Source organism: Natator depressus, chromosome 11 (genome assembly GCF_965152275.1).
Source record: "Natator depressus isolate rNatDep1 chromosome 11, rNatDep2.hap1, whole genome shotgun sequence".
Lineage (NCBI taxonomy): Eukaryota > Metazoa > Chordata > Testudines > Cheloniidae > Natator > Natator depressus.
Window position 1 is genome coordinate 36,967,271 of NC_134244.1, and position 18,615 is coordinate 36,985,885.

The 18,615-nt window shown below is 38.5% G+C and overlaps 1 protein-coding gene across 1 annotated transcript in view; it reads left to right on the forward strand.

Annotated features, from left to right (window-relative positions):
• Positions 1–18,615, forward strand: part of XIRP2 (xin actin binding repeat containing 2) — a 157,936-nt gene that overhangs the window by 88,915 nt on the left and 50,406 nt on the right. The gene's annotated exons all lie outside the window — the stretch shown is intronic.

An 18,615-nucleotide genomic window follows, 5' to 3' on the forward strand; every position in this document is an offset into this window, starting at 1 on the left:
AATGACAGAGCCACAAAATACAGTACTTTGCTAAAAATACAGACACCATTAATCGTTTCTGAAGAGGCAATAACTGGATTGTACATTTTGGTAATTTGGAGTTAGCAATGTGTTTGTTAAAAATAATAATTAATAATAATAATAATAATAATTAATAATAATAAAGCCCCATTGCACTTCTCTCTGTGTGTAAATTGCCCACACCTTCAGCTTGCTACTCAAGTTGACCCTATCAATAAAGAAATAAAAAATTTAGAAATGAAGAAAAACAATATATCCTATCTCCTCGCTTCCCGCAGTGATACTTCTTTAACCACGGTTTAGTGTAATACGTATTCAGTACAGAAGAGACCAATTCCATATGACACCCAGGAACCAAATTAAGCTCTCTGTTCCACACATACACTAATAATGAGACAATTGGAGCGACTAGCAAATGGGATAAGAACCTTTGGATCAGGACTTAGATGATAAAGTATATTAATGCATCAGTTCTGGAGAGTTCATGGCAAATCCTGGTTCAGAACGCATCTGAAAATTACTTTGATGGTCTCAACCTCATTCCCAGATTTTCACGTGATATCAGGACAATACTACACAATTTGGCCCGATGTTTGCTAAAGAGAGAGGTCCAGTATTAGAACAGCAAAGTTGTTGTGACTTGCAAGTTATGGTTATATTACACTGCTGCTATTAATCCCTTACTATTATGAGCATAAAATACATGTATATAATTTAAAATGGAGATGGGCGTGAGGTGTTAAATTTGGATTGAGATCAAGATTTGTATTCAAACTTTTCCCAAATTCAGGGTAGTTCATACTCAGATTTTGGTTCGGGTTCATGATAGAGATAAACCAGAGCTGGGAAGTTTGGATCTGGATTTGGATCTGAAATGTTTCAAAATTTGTTCCTGAGGAGGGTCCAATCCAGGATCTTGGTTAGGAAAACCTACTCCTGGTAGGTGTTCTGCCATTAGAGGCCTGTGTTAGAGCTTACACAGGCAAAGGCTGATGTAAACTTGGTCTGAATCTTTTTTGAACAGTATACGTTCCCTTTGATAATCAGCCAACTGGGGGCCATCTCCACTTACAGAGACCCTGAAGCATTTAAGCCAGTGTCACCCTGAGCAACTACCTACATTATAATGCATGTGGGTTGATGAAGAACAAAGCACCGTAAATGTCAGCATAAATAAAATTAGCTTCAACCTCGGTACTGAAGAAGGGAACATTAAGAACTGTTAAATAGGTGGAGATGGTGGCAACACCTTTTTATCTCTCAGCCTGTTCTTGTTAATCCATGCGAGAGGTCTGTGCACCCTGTAGCATGGCCATGTCCTTTTCCTCTGTTTTGTCAATTAACTAACGGCCTAACATCGTCGTTGCCGATCCCATCTTCCTAAATACAGGCTGCAGTGTGGTTCAGTAAATTAGGAGATTTGCCATTGACTTGGTGTGTGATCTTGGGCAAGTCCCTTAACCACTCTTCCTCCGTTTCCACTTCAGTAAAGTGGGAATAGGAATCCATACTCACCCTTGTAAAATACTGTGATCTTTGTGTGACAGAGATGGCAGTTTCCTGAAATAAACCATACTGAATTAAATTTATGTATTTGAGGAGTTGTATTTGTACAAAGAATGCAAATGTTTATGTATTATTGTGGAATGGTATATAACTTCTTTAAGGAGAAGACATGGCTAATGTAAAGCCTGGCAAGAGTTATGAGCTTTAAAGGACTCTTTGAGACAATGTGCCAGACAAAGAAAATTAAGTGGGATTCCTAGAAAATACTTGGGAGGAGGAGAATGCAAATTACCCACCTCTGGATCCATCCTCAGAGAGAGACCCATTGTCTGGCTGATTACCTATTTACCATCTCTTCAAAGACCCAAGCTGGATAAAGGAGTGACTCTCAGATTCAGGAGGGTACTTGTTCTGAGTCGAAGCGGTTCTGAACTGGTAACCACAGAAAAACCCTTAATTGGGGGTGTGAAGGACTGTTAACCGGCCAGAGCCCTTAGTGGAGTTGGGGTGTTGTCTGGTAAGCTTATTAGTATGTGTGTCCGTTCTTTTATTGTTTTAATATGTTTTCTCTGTAATGTTTTCACCTGAAGTATACATGCTTGCTGAGAAAGATCTGTGTGATAACTTAACTGTAGCAGTTACACTGTCTACCATCACTGAGGAGAAAAAGTAGGCCTGCTCAAGCAGTCTGACTTTGCTGGGAAATTCACAAAGTAGACAGGGAGCTGTGCAGCCTGGAAAAACTCAGGTAAGGAGGGAGAGAGACATTTGTTTCTGTCCAAAAGAGACGATGGCTGGAGAGCTGGAAACATAAGAATGGATGCCCTTGCTGGATCATAAACAGGAAATACAGTTGCAGTTGCCCTGACCTGTGGCACTGTGGGTGAATACTACTGTTTGAGTGGTTTGTATTATTATTGTAGAACTCTAATACTGCAGTTGAATGTGATGTTTAAACAAACAACTGGAACCAGCCTACCAAAAGCATTGTCACTAGTACTGAAAATACAAAAGAACAGATGAACTGGAGTTCATGTGGCTGGTTCTATGTATCCCCCTCAATTAAATATCCAGTGGTGAGATCAATTTTGATCAATTTCCCTGAAGAGAAGAGCTATATTTAAGCAAATCATGATGAAACGAAGCATCTTGAATAAAGAACAAAAGGAACAAAATCTGATACTTGTGTGAACTTGAGCCTATGTGCACTTCAACTAACCGTTATAGTCACTGAGTCAGAGCAGATTCCAAAGCTGCATTTGGAGGCTGTCTGGAATCTCTAGCTGATGGAAGATTACTATTCTGAGAAATATGCTATTAAAGGGCTACTCATTAAATGTTTTCCCCAAGGCAGCTCATAAATCTGCACCCTGGAATGATGTAAGAGGTACCCTAACATTTATAATGGTTAGTTTGTCAACCCCGTTTGAGCCCAGTTAAGTTGTAATGCAGATTATTAAGTAAAATGACATCATAGGATAATATAAAAGATGAGACACTACTTGCTAAAAATCAATTTTTTCACTTGGTCTTAGATGGAATTGAACATTTAAATCATATTGTTAAGAGTGTTATGACATTGTATGCCTATATTTCAGGAATTTATTACCCAGCCATTATATCATAAAGCTAAAACTTTTTTTCTGTTTAAAAAAAATTTGACTTTTTTAGTTTTAGTGACTCAAAAGAATCCATTTATTTGGTTTCATATAGTTTTGTTCTCCATGTTATAGTTAAGAAGAAAGGATTGATTTTTTTTAATTACACCTTTGAGGCATTAAATCCTCACTATGGACCTATTTCTTTCTTTTGATTCAATTTGTCAGTCTTCCAGGTGCTTTTACAAATTTGTATTGTAGAACATGAAAACAGAATTCAGATAAGACACAAGGGATGAAATTCTGGGTCCACTGAAGTCTGTGGCAAAGCTCCTATTGACTTTAGTGTGTTCAGAATTTCACCTTACATATATAATGAGATAAGCCACCCATTGAACACAATAAAAATGCTTGCCAACCATCACAATTAAAACCATAATATTTATCACAACTCTCTAGCATTAAACCCACTCCCTTCCCAAAATCCCCAGATGAGCCTCTTAGCGTGCCCAGAAGATTTACAGATTTGGACTCTGGCAGACCACAGAGAAGGGTGATTTCCAGAGGTGAGGACTTCTTTCTGGAAACACCCTGCCATCAGTTGCTTACTCTTTAAACTACTGAGGTGCTTCCTCAAATGCCTCTGCTGACTGCAACTGCTGTAGTATCTTCGAGAGAGGCAGGGTATGCCTACACTGCCTGTGTTACAGCGCTGCCGTGGTTCTCCCAGGAATAAAAATTAACCACCCTGAACGAGCGCGGCTCCCACTGATACAGCGCTGTCTGTACTGGCGCTTTTCAGCGCTAAAACTTTTGTTGCTCATGGGGGTGTTTTTTCACACTAACGACTAAAGTTTTAGCGCTCAAAATGGCAGTGTGAACACAGCTACAGTCTCTCAGGCCTTGTCTACACTGGCACTTTACAGTGCTGAAACTTTCTTGCTCAGGGGTGTGAAAAAACACATTCAGTGCTGTAAAGTGCCAGTGTAGATAGTGCACTACCACTGAGACCTACTCCTCTCTTGGGGGTGGGTAGCTACTTCCCTCCTGGGCGTGGGTTTTTTACAGCGGGACTACACGGCAACGCTTTAACGTTGGTAGTGAAGACATACCCTCCAATAATCAGGACTCAATCCATTTACAGCTTCATAAGGTAAAGCCAATACCTTAAGGTGAGGTCGATTCTGAAAAATGGCGCTGTAAGCACAGTATAGTGAAATTCCATATTCACTAGCTTTCATTGATTCCAAAACAAGTTGTAGTTTATTTAACGAATGGAAGCTATTTTCTTTAAGTGGTAAGTCTTGAAAATTTAGCCTGGGTTGAGTGTCAAGGTTTTTTCTTTGTTGGCCATCATTACTTATAATTAGGCTGTCAAGTGATTAACAAAATAATCGTGATTAATCATGCGATTAAATTGCACTGTTAAACAATAATGGAATACCATTTATGTAAATATTTTTGGATGTTTACTACATTTTCAAATATATTGATTTAAATTACAACACAGAATACAAAGTGTACAGTGCTCACTTTATATTTATTTTTATTACAAATATTTGCACTGTAGAAATGTTAAACAAAAGAAATAGTATTTTTCAATTCACCTAATACAAGTACTGTAGTGCAATCTCTTTATCATGAAAGTTGAACTTACAAATATAGATTTATGTACAAAGAAACCTGCATTCAAAAATAAAACAATGTAAAATTTTAGAGCCTGCAAGTCCTCTCAGTCCTACTTCTTGTTCAGGTAATCGCTCAGACAACCAATTTGTGTACATTTGCAGAAAATAATGCGGCCTGCTTCTTGTTTACACTTTGTTTACACCTTCAATCACCATTCCAGAGGACATGCGTCCAGGCTGATGACAGGTTCTGCTCAATAAGGATCCAAAGCAGAGCGGACCAACGCATGTTCATTTTCTTCATCTGAGTCAGATGCCACCAGCAGAAGGTTGATTCTCTTTTTTGGTGGTTCGGGTTCTGTAGTTTCTGCATCAGAGTGTTGCTCTTTTAAGACTTCTGAAAGCATGTTCCACACCTTGTCCCTCTCAGATTTTGGAAGGCATTTCAGATTCTTAAATTTTGGGTCGAGTGCTGAAGCTATCTTTACAAATTTCATATTGGTATCTTCTTTGCATTTTGTAAATTTGCATTGAAAGTGTTCTTAAAATGAACAACATGTGCTGGGTCATCATCCGAGACTGCGATAACATGAAACATATGGCAGAATGCGGGTAAAACAGAACAGGGGACATACAATTCTCCCCCAAGGAGTTCAGTCACTAAATTAATGAACACATTATTTTTTTAATGAGTGTCATCAGCATGAAAGCATGTCCTCAGGACCGATGGCCGAAGCATGAAGAGGCATATGAATCTTTAGCGCAGCTGGCTATCTGGCACTGGCCTCTAGCACGTAAATATCTTGCAACACCAGCTACTACAGTGCCATGCAAGTGCCTATTCTCAGTTTCAGGTGACATTGTAATTAAGAAGTGGGCAGCATTATCTCCCATAAATGGAAACAAACTTGTTCCTCTTAGCGATTGGCTGAACAAGAAGTAGGACTGAGTGGACTTGTAGGCTCTAAAGTTTTACATTGTTTTGTTTTTGAGTGCAGTTATGTAACAAAATAAACTACATTTGTAAGTTGCACTTTCATAATAGGGATTGCACTATAGTACTTATATGAGATTAATTTAAAAATACTATTTTTTTTGTTTAACATTTTAACAGTGCAAGTATTTGTAATAAAAAATAATATAAAGTAAGCACTGTACACTTTGTATTCTGTAGTAATTGAGATATATTTGAAAATGTAGAAAAACACCCAGAAATATTTAATAAATTTAAATTGGTATTTTATTGTTTAACAGTGCAATAATTTTTTAAATCACGATTAATTTTTTTTATTTAATCGCATGAGTTAACTGCGATTAATCGACAGCCATACTTATAATAAGGATTTGGAAGGTCAGATTCCACGCTTTATGCAATCTCATTTCTTTCACAGATGTAACCGACAAACTCAGTAAACAGTTATGTTAATAGTGCAGACAAAGAAATAGAATACAGCTCATGCTCTCATAGATGGTTGGCTCTGTGGACCTGATGAGAGTAAAAAGCAGTAAAAAGTTATTTTTGTCACTAAAGCCTCTATGTTCAGTAGATAGGATTCTGAATCCCCCAGGGAGCATATCTGTTGAAGAAAGTGCCATTTTTATATTGTCACTTTTCAGAATAAAACTGCACTCCTAAACTCCAACTGGGAATTAGAGCAGACAGTGCAGACCATGAAGCACTGATCTTACATGCTTTTGCCATAAAACTCTGCTTAGTATGTGGACAGTCACATTCTACATTAGCTACATTAGTTTCCAGATGGCCTCAAGATGTAGCCCCACGTAAAACCCACTACAACAGTATATATTAGTCTTGAGGTAACAAAGGGTCTTGCTAATGGTATCAAGATCTGCATCTAAGGGAAGAGGTCACATGTTTCACCAGGCACATATAGAAAAAAGTGCTCTTAGCTGCAGCTGTAACCTTAGAAGCATCGTAGGACCTAACAACCCCTTAAAGTGCAAACCTGTATTACAAAAGTGCTGATATAGCCAACGTTTCTCTCTTTAACCCCCTAGTGACCTTATATACATATTAACAGGAAGGTTGGCAAAATGAGAAACTGCCCAAAGGAAGTGCCCCAAACTACCTTCTGGGATCTATCACAAAGACAGAAGCAGAGGCACTCAAAATGAATACCACCTCCTGCTTGGGTCTGCAACAGTGTCAACCACACCTCTTTGGTCAACTGTAAAAAAGACAGCTGACAGATTTAAAAAAAATCAAGATGGATATCTTCTTCCTATCCATCATTAAAGTCAGTTGGAGTTCTGACAGACTGTGGAATGAGTAAGGACTCGAAGATTTGACCAGTTATGAATAGAATAAATACTATACTATAAATCATATACTATTCTACACTTAGGGTCTGATTTTGCAGTCTAAATGCAGCCCAAACTCCCACTGAACTAACTCTAGGGATTAGTTTTGACTGTAAAGACTTCATGATCAGGTTCTATATCAGACAATACAGCAATACTCTGCAGAACAAAAGGGTGTTTTCCTACTATGTCACTGAAAGAAACCTACGTGTTCCATTCATTTTCTACCTCACAGAAAATGGAAAACATTTAGTACAATGTGAATTGAAATGGGTTTTTGCATTAAGGAAAATTAATAAAAGAAACAAGTAAAATAACACTAAGTGTTTTCCTTAAGTAATTAGAAGTAGAATGCATTAAATTAATTAAAGTAGCTTGTCATGCCACCACTGGTAAGAACACTGTTTTTATTGGGTGTCACTGTAGAGTTTAAAGCATGTATACTAAACCAGTTGGTATGAGAAAATAATGCTAAACAAGATTCAGAGTTTACGTTTCTGCTAATGTTAGATGAGCATCGAACGTAAGGAGATGGCATAAGAATGCAACCTGTAATTATGTTGCAGCTTGTTACTGAACCATACTTATGAAGTTCATAGTAACATAAGTTTTCTTTTTGATTTGTGCACGTAATAATGGTTTTTGATGATTTAAAAGAGGTGTATACAGTTGCACATGTATTAAAACTGGCCTGTTTGAAAATCTGGCCCTGTAAAGCTTGGAAAGGAAAATGCTCACTTTTCTTGCAGGTAGTCTGGACAGCCTCCAGTTTGCAGTGATTTACATTTCAAAATGGCTCATAATACACACTGATTCAGACAACTTAAATGATATTGAGAATTGTTAATTAGTTGAAACAAACTTGGTTAATTGTAAACTAGTGGGCTGTATCCTGTGTGAGGAGAACTTGTTTTGCAACAGGATAAATAGCAAACTGATTCAGAATCTTTAAAATGACTTAAAATGGTAAGCAAAATAGCCTGATGGTCTGCAAGAAAGGAAGAGATAGGGCTAAGTTTTGCTCTTTAATAAAGAATATGATCCTTTGTCTGACAGATTTTTTTACGATGTTGTAATCTTTTGGGTTAAAATAATTTGATGAATGTAGTTTTATCGTCAATGGGCCTGATTCTCATCTCACTTATGCTGGTTTTGTACCATTTAATTTCAGTGAAGTTGTTCCTGATTTATACAGGTGTAAGTGAGAGAAGAATCAGGCTTAATATCTGAATTTGGGATATTTGAGTTAGTAATTCAGTATAGAGGGATACATTCTAAACTGTCCATATTTTAATCTGACAAGCATTTGGAGAGTTGATGTCAGTCTGGAGTCAGTATCTGCTTGTTGTCATGTTTGCAAGTAAACTCAGAATGATATTTAAATTAATCCTGTCTGATATTTATTTTTACAGGAGATAGGAGTATCCTTTAGTACTTTTATCTTGCAAAGCTTAAGTTCTACATTTGACAAATTTATCTTCTGTTTGTCTGACTTTGATCTGTTTCTTCATACGGTGCTGCAGTCTACTGCTTGGGGTGGGCTTTCTTGAGAAAAAGATGTAAGGCTGAGGCCTGTGGTCTGTCCCCTATCAGAGATCTATGATCATCTGTAATTTGCTGACTGTACTCAATATTTTTAGCTCTTCCTCTCACATTCATGTAGATGTAATCTTTTCTTGTTTTTTGAGATCTTCCTGAATTTTTCATGTGAAATTAACTAGTGTATATTGCACACACAAAACTTACAAGTGCTAATTTATGCATGCAAGCACACACATATGTACATGAAAATTAGCACCCCGTGTGTGAAATCAGTTGCACTTGCAAATTTTGCAGGAACGGTTCAGAAGTTCCTTTGGAAATGTAGCAGTCTCATTTCCAATGATGAGTGGGCCTCCAAAGTTTTGTATGTTCAGTACAGATAAACCCCTCAAATCTAGAGATTCTTGAAATGTGTTGTGAGTTAATGTGAGTTATTTCAAGATAAGGTACCTTGCATGTACAAACTAAACTTTTTGTTGTGAGTCATCTGACGCTTTAACGTTTATTAAACACCTTTGGAAGTGGATTTACTGAGATATGGGATAAGTTTACCTGCATCAAAATAGGTGTGGATGCATCCCCATCTCAAAATACTGTTGTGCGCCTGCCAAATCCTCCTATTCACACTACTTTGCTTGTACCAGAGTCAGCCTGTCTGTTTACTTGTGTTCCCTCTACTGTCCCGGGATCATCCTGTCTGGATGATATTTCCTCGTTTAAATGCTGGTGTGCAGTCAGGTGTTGTCCTTTGTGATTCCAGCTCATGGGAAGTTCACATACTCATGTGTAATACTCCTCATTATTAAGCAGACATGTCTTGTGCTTCAGCATGGCCCTGTGCTGAAATCCAGGTCTGCAGCACTGTCCTGTCCCACTTGTCACTGTTAGTTGGCTGAGCCCCAAAATGGCAGTCCACTTGGTAAAGCTGCTTCAGGAAAAGATCTAGAAGTTTCAGCATCCTCTTTCTTAGGTAAAAAGAAAAGGAGGACTTGTGGCACCTTAGAGACTAACCAATTTATTTGAGCATAAGCTTTCGTGAGCTACAGCTCACTTCATCAGATGCATTCAGTGGAAAATACAGTGAGGAGATTTATATACACACTGAACATGAAAAAATGGGTGTTATCATACATACTGTAAGGAGAGTGATCACTTAAGATGAGCTATTACCAGCAGGAGAGCGGGGATGGGGGCGGCGAGTGGGAAGAAAACCTTTTGTAGTGATAATCAAGGTGGGCCATTTCCAGCAGTTAACAAGAACGTCTGAGGTGTTTTTATTACCCTGGTTATAAAGTCACTGCATGACTTTAGCTATGCTTGCAGCAATCTGTTTATATTAATCATTGTGAGGATCACAGTCTTTCCCAGTTTTCCCCATGTTGCCTGAGAGTGCTTTCAAAATGGTGCTAGATTTCAAAAGCCAAATGAATGATGGGATAAAGGAGAGGAATCATGGGCAGTTTTTTAGTCTGACTCCAAGTCCCAGAGTTTCCATCTTCTTTTCAATAAGCTAAACAGATTGAGCTGTTAAAGTCTCTCGTGTAAATCATTTTCTCTAGCCCTGGAATTTTCTCCAGTTTTTCAACATCCTTTTTAAAATGTGGACATCAGAACTGGATGTAGTAAATCATCTCCTTACTTCTACTCATTACTCCCCTGTCTATATATGCAAGCATCTCTTTAGCTCTTTTTGCCACAGCATTGCAGTGGGAGCTCATGTTCACTTACTTTTCCACCATCCTTTTCAGAGTCACTGCTTTCCAGGATACAGTTCCCCATTCTGTGGGTGTGGCCTTCATTCCTTATTTTTAGCTGTATAACTTTGCATTTGGCTGAATTAAAATGTTTTTTTAATTAGACCAGCTTAGTAAGATGACAAAATGTATTTTGTTTGAATGGGCCCAGCTTACTAAGCTCTGTACTACTTCCCTGTCCTCATAATTATTTATCACTCTGCCAATCTTTGTGTCCTCTACAAATTTTATTAACAGTGAATTTACATTTACTTCCAGATCTCTAATGAAAATGTTTATTAGGAACAGGCATAGTACTAATCCCTATAGAACCCCACTAGAAAACACCCCCCATTCAATGAGTCCCCATTAACAAACTGTTTTTCAGATCTGTCATTTAGTCAGTTCTTAATCCACTTAACGAGTGCTTTATTGATACTGTATAATGCTGTTTTTTAAGCAGAATGTTGTGCGGTATTAAGTCACATGCGTTATAAAAATCTAAGTTTATTACATCTACACAATTGCTTTTAGCACCCAAACTTGTTATCTCATTAAAGAGTGAAATCATGGTTGTTTTATAAAACCTATTTCCATAAAACCATGTGGACTGGGATTAATCATATTCCTATTCTATTATTTTTTATCAGTTGAATCAGTTTTTCATTATTTTTCCTGGGATGGATATAGACTAACTGGCCTATAATTATTTGGGTCATCTTGCTTGCCCTTTTTGAACATTGATGCATTATTGACACTCTTCCGGTGTTCTGGAATTTTCTTGATATTGCAAGATTTATTAAAAATTAACATCAGCATGCCATAAATTAATTTTGGCAACTCTTTCAGGATGGCGAGATTGAGTGAGACCCCATCACAGGATAGAAAGTGTTAAGAGTCATTTACTTACATCCATTACATCTGTATCATAATTAGCTGCTTCTCAGCCACAGGAGCAGGGCTAAGAGGCATCAGATGGTAACTTAATGAACCCGTTGGCCTCATAAACGGGAGAGAGTTCATCCTGACCAGAGGAACGACAGGGAGCAGAGAGACTCCTGTGAAGGGACCTGACCGAGAGTCTGTAGGAGAACAGAGGTCTCAGTCTGAGGTGAGCTGAGCTGAGGGAGAAGAGTCCGGAGTAGCTGAGAAAGAATATTGAAGACAGAGCTTAGAGGAAGAGCTGATTTGTTTAGATACTTTGAATATTAGTTTGACCTTTAGTTATACTAAAAGGGATCTGAGCTAGACAATTCTCAGCCAGAATTGTGAACAGAGGCAGAAAGTTTATGGGGAATGCTGGAGACCTCTGCAAGGTCTGTCATGCCCCGATGAAAGGGTGTTATCGGGTGGTGAGTGTGCACTATAACAGATGGTTGAGAGCAAGATCTCCTTAGTCAACTCTGCTAGGACTCTTGGGTGCAGCTTATTTTAAAATGTTTATCCCTCATAGAAGTTCTCTAACATTAGGGTGACCAGATGTTCCAATTCTATAGGGACAGTCCCGATTTTTGGGTCTTTTTTTTATATAGGCTCCTATTACCCCCTACCCCGTCTCGATTTTTCACATTTGCTGTCTGGTCACCCTATCTAACATACTCCTTAATTAATAATAGACTGTAAGTACTTCATCATCCTCATGAAATTAGTACATCATCCTGCTTTTTTCCAAATACAGAACAAAAATATTGATTGAACATTGCACTTCTGCATCATTATGAACAATTTTACCATATCCATCTAATAATGAGTCTATGCTGTTGCTAGGATTTCTTTTGTTCCTAATACACTGGGGGAAAAAACAATGAAACTCTTTTTTTCTTACCGCTGCCAGCCATGGATTTTTTTCCCCTGATGTCTTCAGATTCCATTGTAAATTTTCTGCACTTCATAACTTCTAACTTATATATCTTATTTGAAAAAAAATTCCCCGAGTGAAAAAAGTGTTGATGAAACATTTACAACCACTCGATAGCTGAGCATCTTCAGCTGTCATTGTTGTCAGTGAGCAGCAGTTGAACTGATGCTCATGTGGCCTATAATAAAAACATGTGAATCTTAATCTGCAATAACTAATTTAGTTAGTTCTTTGGAAAAATGGGAGAAAGCTGGAATTCTCCACTCCCCTTTTATGTGTGATAGCCTTTGCCAACCTGTGTTTGTCTATTCTGTACAATTTACAGTATATAGTTCTGATTAACAAGAAAATAATGAATTCTCTGAGAGGGCCACTAAGGCCTATGTAAAAATAAGAGGCATAAGACATATGCAGTATTTCATTATGTGGGCCCCATGTAAATTACACTGGAAAGAGCAGAGATTTCACAGCTTCTTCCTGGCAGAAGTAGCACACTTCAGTTGGATACATGTCTAGGCTTTTCTGACAAAATGTTGCCAAAGAAATATAAAATTAACCCTGAAAGAATCAGCAGCTCCTATCCAGCGAGCAATATTTCTTTTCTCGACAAATACAGTTTGTGATTGAAAGAAAAGGGCAAACAAAGTTACAGCATTTAAGGTCTTAAAATAACACCAAGAGTTTCAAGTTATGCTATACAAAGAGCTTATAAACAGCACTTGCAGTCTAAAGCTACAAAGGGCATCCAGTGTCTTATTGAAAAGATCTCAAGAATCAGAAGTTAGCCTGTGATGGTAACTTAGGTAGGAGAAAGTTTGATTGATTGAACAAGTGTTTACGCTATCCATACATATGACAAAAGCACACGGTAATAGTGCCTTTACAAACAGGTTTCTACAACAAGTAGTTGACTCAGGCACAGGCTATACAGGCCTCAGCCCCTAAAAATAGGCACCAAGTTCCATCTTTTACATGTGGGGCTAAAATAAAAACAGCTGTCCCCACCTTCTTGCTTGACAGAAGGGAGAGGTGTGTGCTTCAGTGGAGCTGGTCTCCACTAGACTGTATATTTCAGGGGACTGGGAACTTTGTCTTACAAAAATCAAGAACAAAAATTGGCTAGGAGAGGACGTAAAGCCTTCCTTTATAAAGAGAACTGCAGTTCTGTAACTCATGTTGATGCACTCTGAATGGTAGCAAAGGTAAGTGCAGTCTAGTGTTCAGATAGTATTTTATGTATAGTGTGATATAACTTTGACCCCATGTAACCAGTGAAAAGAAACAGCTGATTTCTCAGGATAATGATGACAAACTGGGTAACTTTCATTAGCAAAGGATGAAAAAGCATAAATGAATTGCATGCAAAATGTGATCTGATTCATTGTTGCGCTCTAACACGTACCTAAAATATAGTAAGTCTATAACTTATAAATCAAGTTTATTTTGAATGAGAAATGCTCAGCACAATGAAAGCAATTTAGGTCCTAACACTTGTGTTAGAGTGTATGGAACGTCCCTATGGGGACAAGCAAAAATGTGTTTCAGGATCTGGATTTCATGTATTTTGCATGTAAGTGTATTGTATTACTTATATAACAAATAAAATGTGATTTCATGGCGAGAAGCACATAAAGAATAGCTATATCTTGAATAAATAGCTAAAATACAGTGGGATCTGCAAGTTGCTTTAAGATGTGTGTTTAACACTCTAAGATAATTGTTGTCAGTTGGCTATGTTAGGTCTAACTATTACAACTGTAATAACCTTAACAATGGGAACATATTCTTTTATCTAAAAGAATAGATTTACATTTATAGATGTCATTTACTATTTTATACATATGTTTGTAAAACAAATCTTTTGAGATGTTGGCATATGACAATTAGGGACAGCTATGATCTGGGTATTTAGATATTGGAAGTTAGAAAGATTTAAGATTTATAACTGGATTGCTTAAGTCACAAATATAAAGTGAAGGAAAGGTGAGTGAAGTAATATTGGACCAACTTCTGTTGGTGAAAAAAACAAGCTTTCATACTACATAGAGCTCTTCTTCATGCCACCATGTCTCTCTAATATTCCTGGGACCAACTCAGTGCAAACAAAAAAAAAGAGTAATGATTCATTACTTTAAAATCACACAATGGGAACACACAATTTATTTTGCAAGGTTTAATGGAAAAATATTTTCTTTGCAAGTATTGCATTTGCTAAGTGACAAAGTATACTTACAATATATGTGTTTGAAACCATCCCCAAGCATGAGACAATCGAAACATTATAATGGGTTTCGGCATGCAAATTTTAATATAAAATCAATAACTTTTCCAAGTATTGCTTAATACTTTTCAGAGGGCCAATGTGATTTAGTTAGGATAAAAATATCAGTGCTTAAATAGCACATGTGTAATACTTTGTGCATCATAATTATTACAACTTTTTGAAACACTGTTTCAACATCATTGATATCAAATGATATCTGAAACTAATCCCTTTTTCACCGTGGCATATCTGGGTTTATATTTTTCCTTAGTCTTACATATTAAGTAGCTGTTTTCTTCTAACAGTTTATTTACATCATTCTAAGGTGAAGAGCTGTTCATGTTAGTCAGGACTTGCTATTTCAGTTAGATCATTGCCCCTAATCGTGCTGCATTGAGTAACAGACTCCACAGGGGCATTCAAAACTGACATGCACACATGCAGGTGCTTTACTACATCAAGTATTTAAAGAGCATTACCATGGCTGTCTGTGTGTAAAAATAGACATGCTGATAGTTAAGATGTATGTTCAGATATAATTTATATAGACTCGGAGGGTATTTATTAATAGTATTGAGCTGTGATTTAAGACTGAACAATCTGCAGGGGAACAGAACTTAATTGTGACTGTGTTGCTTTTCTTTTTTGTTTTTTCTTTTCCTCATGAGAGCATTCAAGTTGTACTCTGAAGTTTAATTAAATTGTAATTTGTCTTCTTCTAGACCCGAAGCAAATAATTTCTCAGCAGAATTCCAGAGTAAATAATTGCATTTTGTCCTTATAAACCTAATCCAGGAATTTATTTTTAATACTTACTTAACTCCTTCAATGTCCTCAGTATGTACTGAGTGCCTCTACACTGGGACCAGAATTTTACAAACTTGGTTGCTTACATCAACGGGATGCTCAGCACCTATAAAAATCAGGTCACATATTCAGCTGTTTAAACATGGGCTGGGGAACCTAACGTTAGGCATCTAGATCCGAATGTTTTAGCCTATATGTTTTCATATTTCTTCCAAATCAGTGGTGCCATTTAACCCATCTGTATATAACATCTGACACGGAAATGGTTAATAACTTATGCAATTTGCTTTCCTAATAACCTCTTCACAGCCAATTAAATTAAATGTAAACTGAGACTCTATACGAATATGCCTCTGAAAAAGCTAAGACTGGCCAGTAAATTAGATTGAATAACTTCCAGGAATTTTGGAGGAAACAAAAATAAGATGACAAAGAAAAATATTGCTTTATTTCAGTACCTAGTGGGATTGGCGTTAGAATAAGGATTACTTGTGTGACTAAGAATATGCAGCCTGAGGCAGTGAAGTAGTCTGTCGGAGGTCACATGCTCTGAGTCTGGTAATGTCAGTAACTGCACTCCACTAAATACAGTATTGGAAAAACATTTAATTTTGTTCTTATCTTTACATTTGGAATAGAACAGTGGTACTCAAACTTTTTTTCATTTACTGACCCCTAAAAAATTTCAAATCGACATGTGGACCCCTAGGGGTCCACGGACCACAAGTTGAAAACCACTTGAATCGAACAACCAAATATTACTGCGGGGCTTTCACAGCATCACCTTCATACAGGCCGTTCTTTATCCCTACAGAAATAACTGCTCCCCCACCTCACCCCCACAATTTTTTTTTCATTTTGGTTTTCACAGCTTTTAAAAATAGAAGTGTTCGGAGAAAAGGAAATAATTAAATCTTGAAATAAAAGGGGAGACTTATTTTTTAACTCTGGTATGCACTATCTGTTTATCTTCCATGTTACATGAGCTCTTCTCTTACAATGTCTTGTCACTGGATAGATGTAATTTTCACTGAAATGTTTTTGGAAGTAGCTTAAAGGACTCATGGTGTCAAGTTTTTTGCTAATTTTATGCAGGAAATATTGCAGTTGCCTGTTAAATCACAAGCTCAGATATGTCAAATTGCTCAAACATTAAAAAAAAATTACAGATTGCCCAAGGTGAAAATGTGACCTGCAATAAAAATAATCCTTAAAGGGGCTATTTTTGGAGATTGCTGTGCTAGTCACAGACGGGGTGGCATCACCATGATAGGATTATGCACATGCTCAGGCTGTCTGTGAGGACTGATCTAAAGTTGGTGGTTACATGTTTAAGAAGGATAAACAGCATGGGAGTCCTAGCTTTAAATACAGATGTTGTAATTGGAGATAGACCGAACTGATTCAGGAAAGTTCAGTTGCCTCCAAATGGAGGGGATCATCCTGTTTTACATGTCACTGTATTGTGGAGACTGCTTTTTAAGCCTAATGTACACAAATCCAACAAGACAAAACGGGGTGGGACATAAAATGGGAAAATGAGTTTGATTCTGGGAGTTGTAGAGCACCAGCAATTCCTGTTGACTGCGGATGCACTTGTGAGTGCTCAGCCCGTCTCATCAGTAAGCCTCTAGGGCAATGGCTACAGTGCCTCTGGTAATGAGCCTCCCAGGCTGGGTCCACAGACTTGTGGGGGAAGAGCTCGTGTTTAGAGCCCTACCAAATTCATGGCCATGAAAAACGCGTCATGCACCATGAAATCTGCTCTTTCCCCTTTCCACCCCACCATGAAATCTGGTCTTTTTTGTGATTTTTCCCTAGTCTAAACAGTTTTCACGGAGGAGACCAGCGTTTCTTAAATTGGGGGTCTTGACCCAAAAGGAACTTGCACGGGGGTCACAATATTATTTTAGGCGGGCTATGGTATTGCCCCCTTTACTTCTGCGCTGTCTTCAGAGCTGGGTGGTCAGAGAGCAGTGGATGTTGGCTTTATTGAAGCAGGAGGCGGAGCTGATGGCAGCAACAGAAAAATGGCCTACCACAGGGGAGCGTACTCTTGCCAATATTCTTCAACATCTACACGAATGATCAACTGATCCATCTCAGCTCAAGAAGTTTGGTCTATGTTGACGACCCATGCATTGCTGCCCAAGCCAAGGATCTCATCCAGATCGAAGCTACACGAACATCGATGCTGTCTGGGCTCTCAGTCTGTTACATAAAGAACCAGTTGTTCCCTAACCCAGCCGAAACACAAGTGAGTCTCTTCCATCTTCAGAATTGTGAGGCCAATAGACAACATAATTTGGAATGGGGTATCACTTGCCCACTGCTGTAATCCTGTCTGCCTTGGAGTAATGCTAACCACACGCTCTCCTTCAGAGCACACATGGAGAAGACAAGAGGCAAAGGTACCACCCAGAACACCATGGTTAGGAAGCCTGCAAATTCAAAATGGGAAACCATCCCAGCAATACTAAGAGTCTCCACATGAGCACTTCGATGGCCGAATATGCATGTCTGATGTGGGAAAGTTTGGCTGATGCAAAGAAGCTGGACCCTGTGCTGAGTAACAGCTGCCACTACATTAGAGGATGTCTGAAACCAACAAACATGAACAGCCTTTATGTCCTTCCTGGAATGGATCCACTGGATATCAGGAGAGTGGTCTCAAGCAAAGTGGAATAATTATGACTAGGGCTCCATATCTATCATGGAGGTCGCAGAAGTCACGGATTCCATGACTTTCTGTGACTTCTGCAGGCCAGCTCTTGGGCCAGCTGCTCAGGTGGCCCCCCAGGACAGCCACACCAGCGACTGCTGGAGTGGCCCAGGGGAAAGCCATTCCAGCTGCTGCTCCGGCAGCGGTCCCTGGCCAGCTGGAGCAGCCCCTGCTCTGGCAGCCCTGGGCAGCTGGTGTCACTGGCCCCGGCTGCCCCCACAACAGCAGCAGCCCCAGAGTGGCCCCCTCTCCCCAAGATTTAATCACAGGTGTTTTTAATATAAGTCATGGACAGGTCTCGGGCCATGAATTTTTGTTTTTTTTTGCCCATGACCTGTCCATGACTTTTACTAAAAATACCTATAACTAAATCGTAGCCTTAATTATGACAGGGTGAAGATACCACACATCTGCTACGTGGCCACACAGTGGAAGTTGGCCACCTGAAATTGCGGAAAAGCGTCCTAACTGCAACAGAACCGCTTAAAAAAATCACCAATCAGACATGCCAGACCTGTGGAAAAAACACAGAAATTGGGCTTGTTTTTGGCTTAATTGGCATGTGAGTTGCTTGTTGGCTAGTTTTTGGCTTATAGCTTGTTGCTTGTAGCTTCT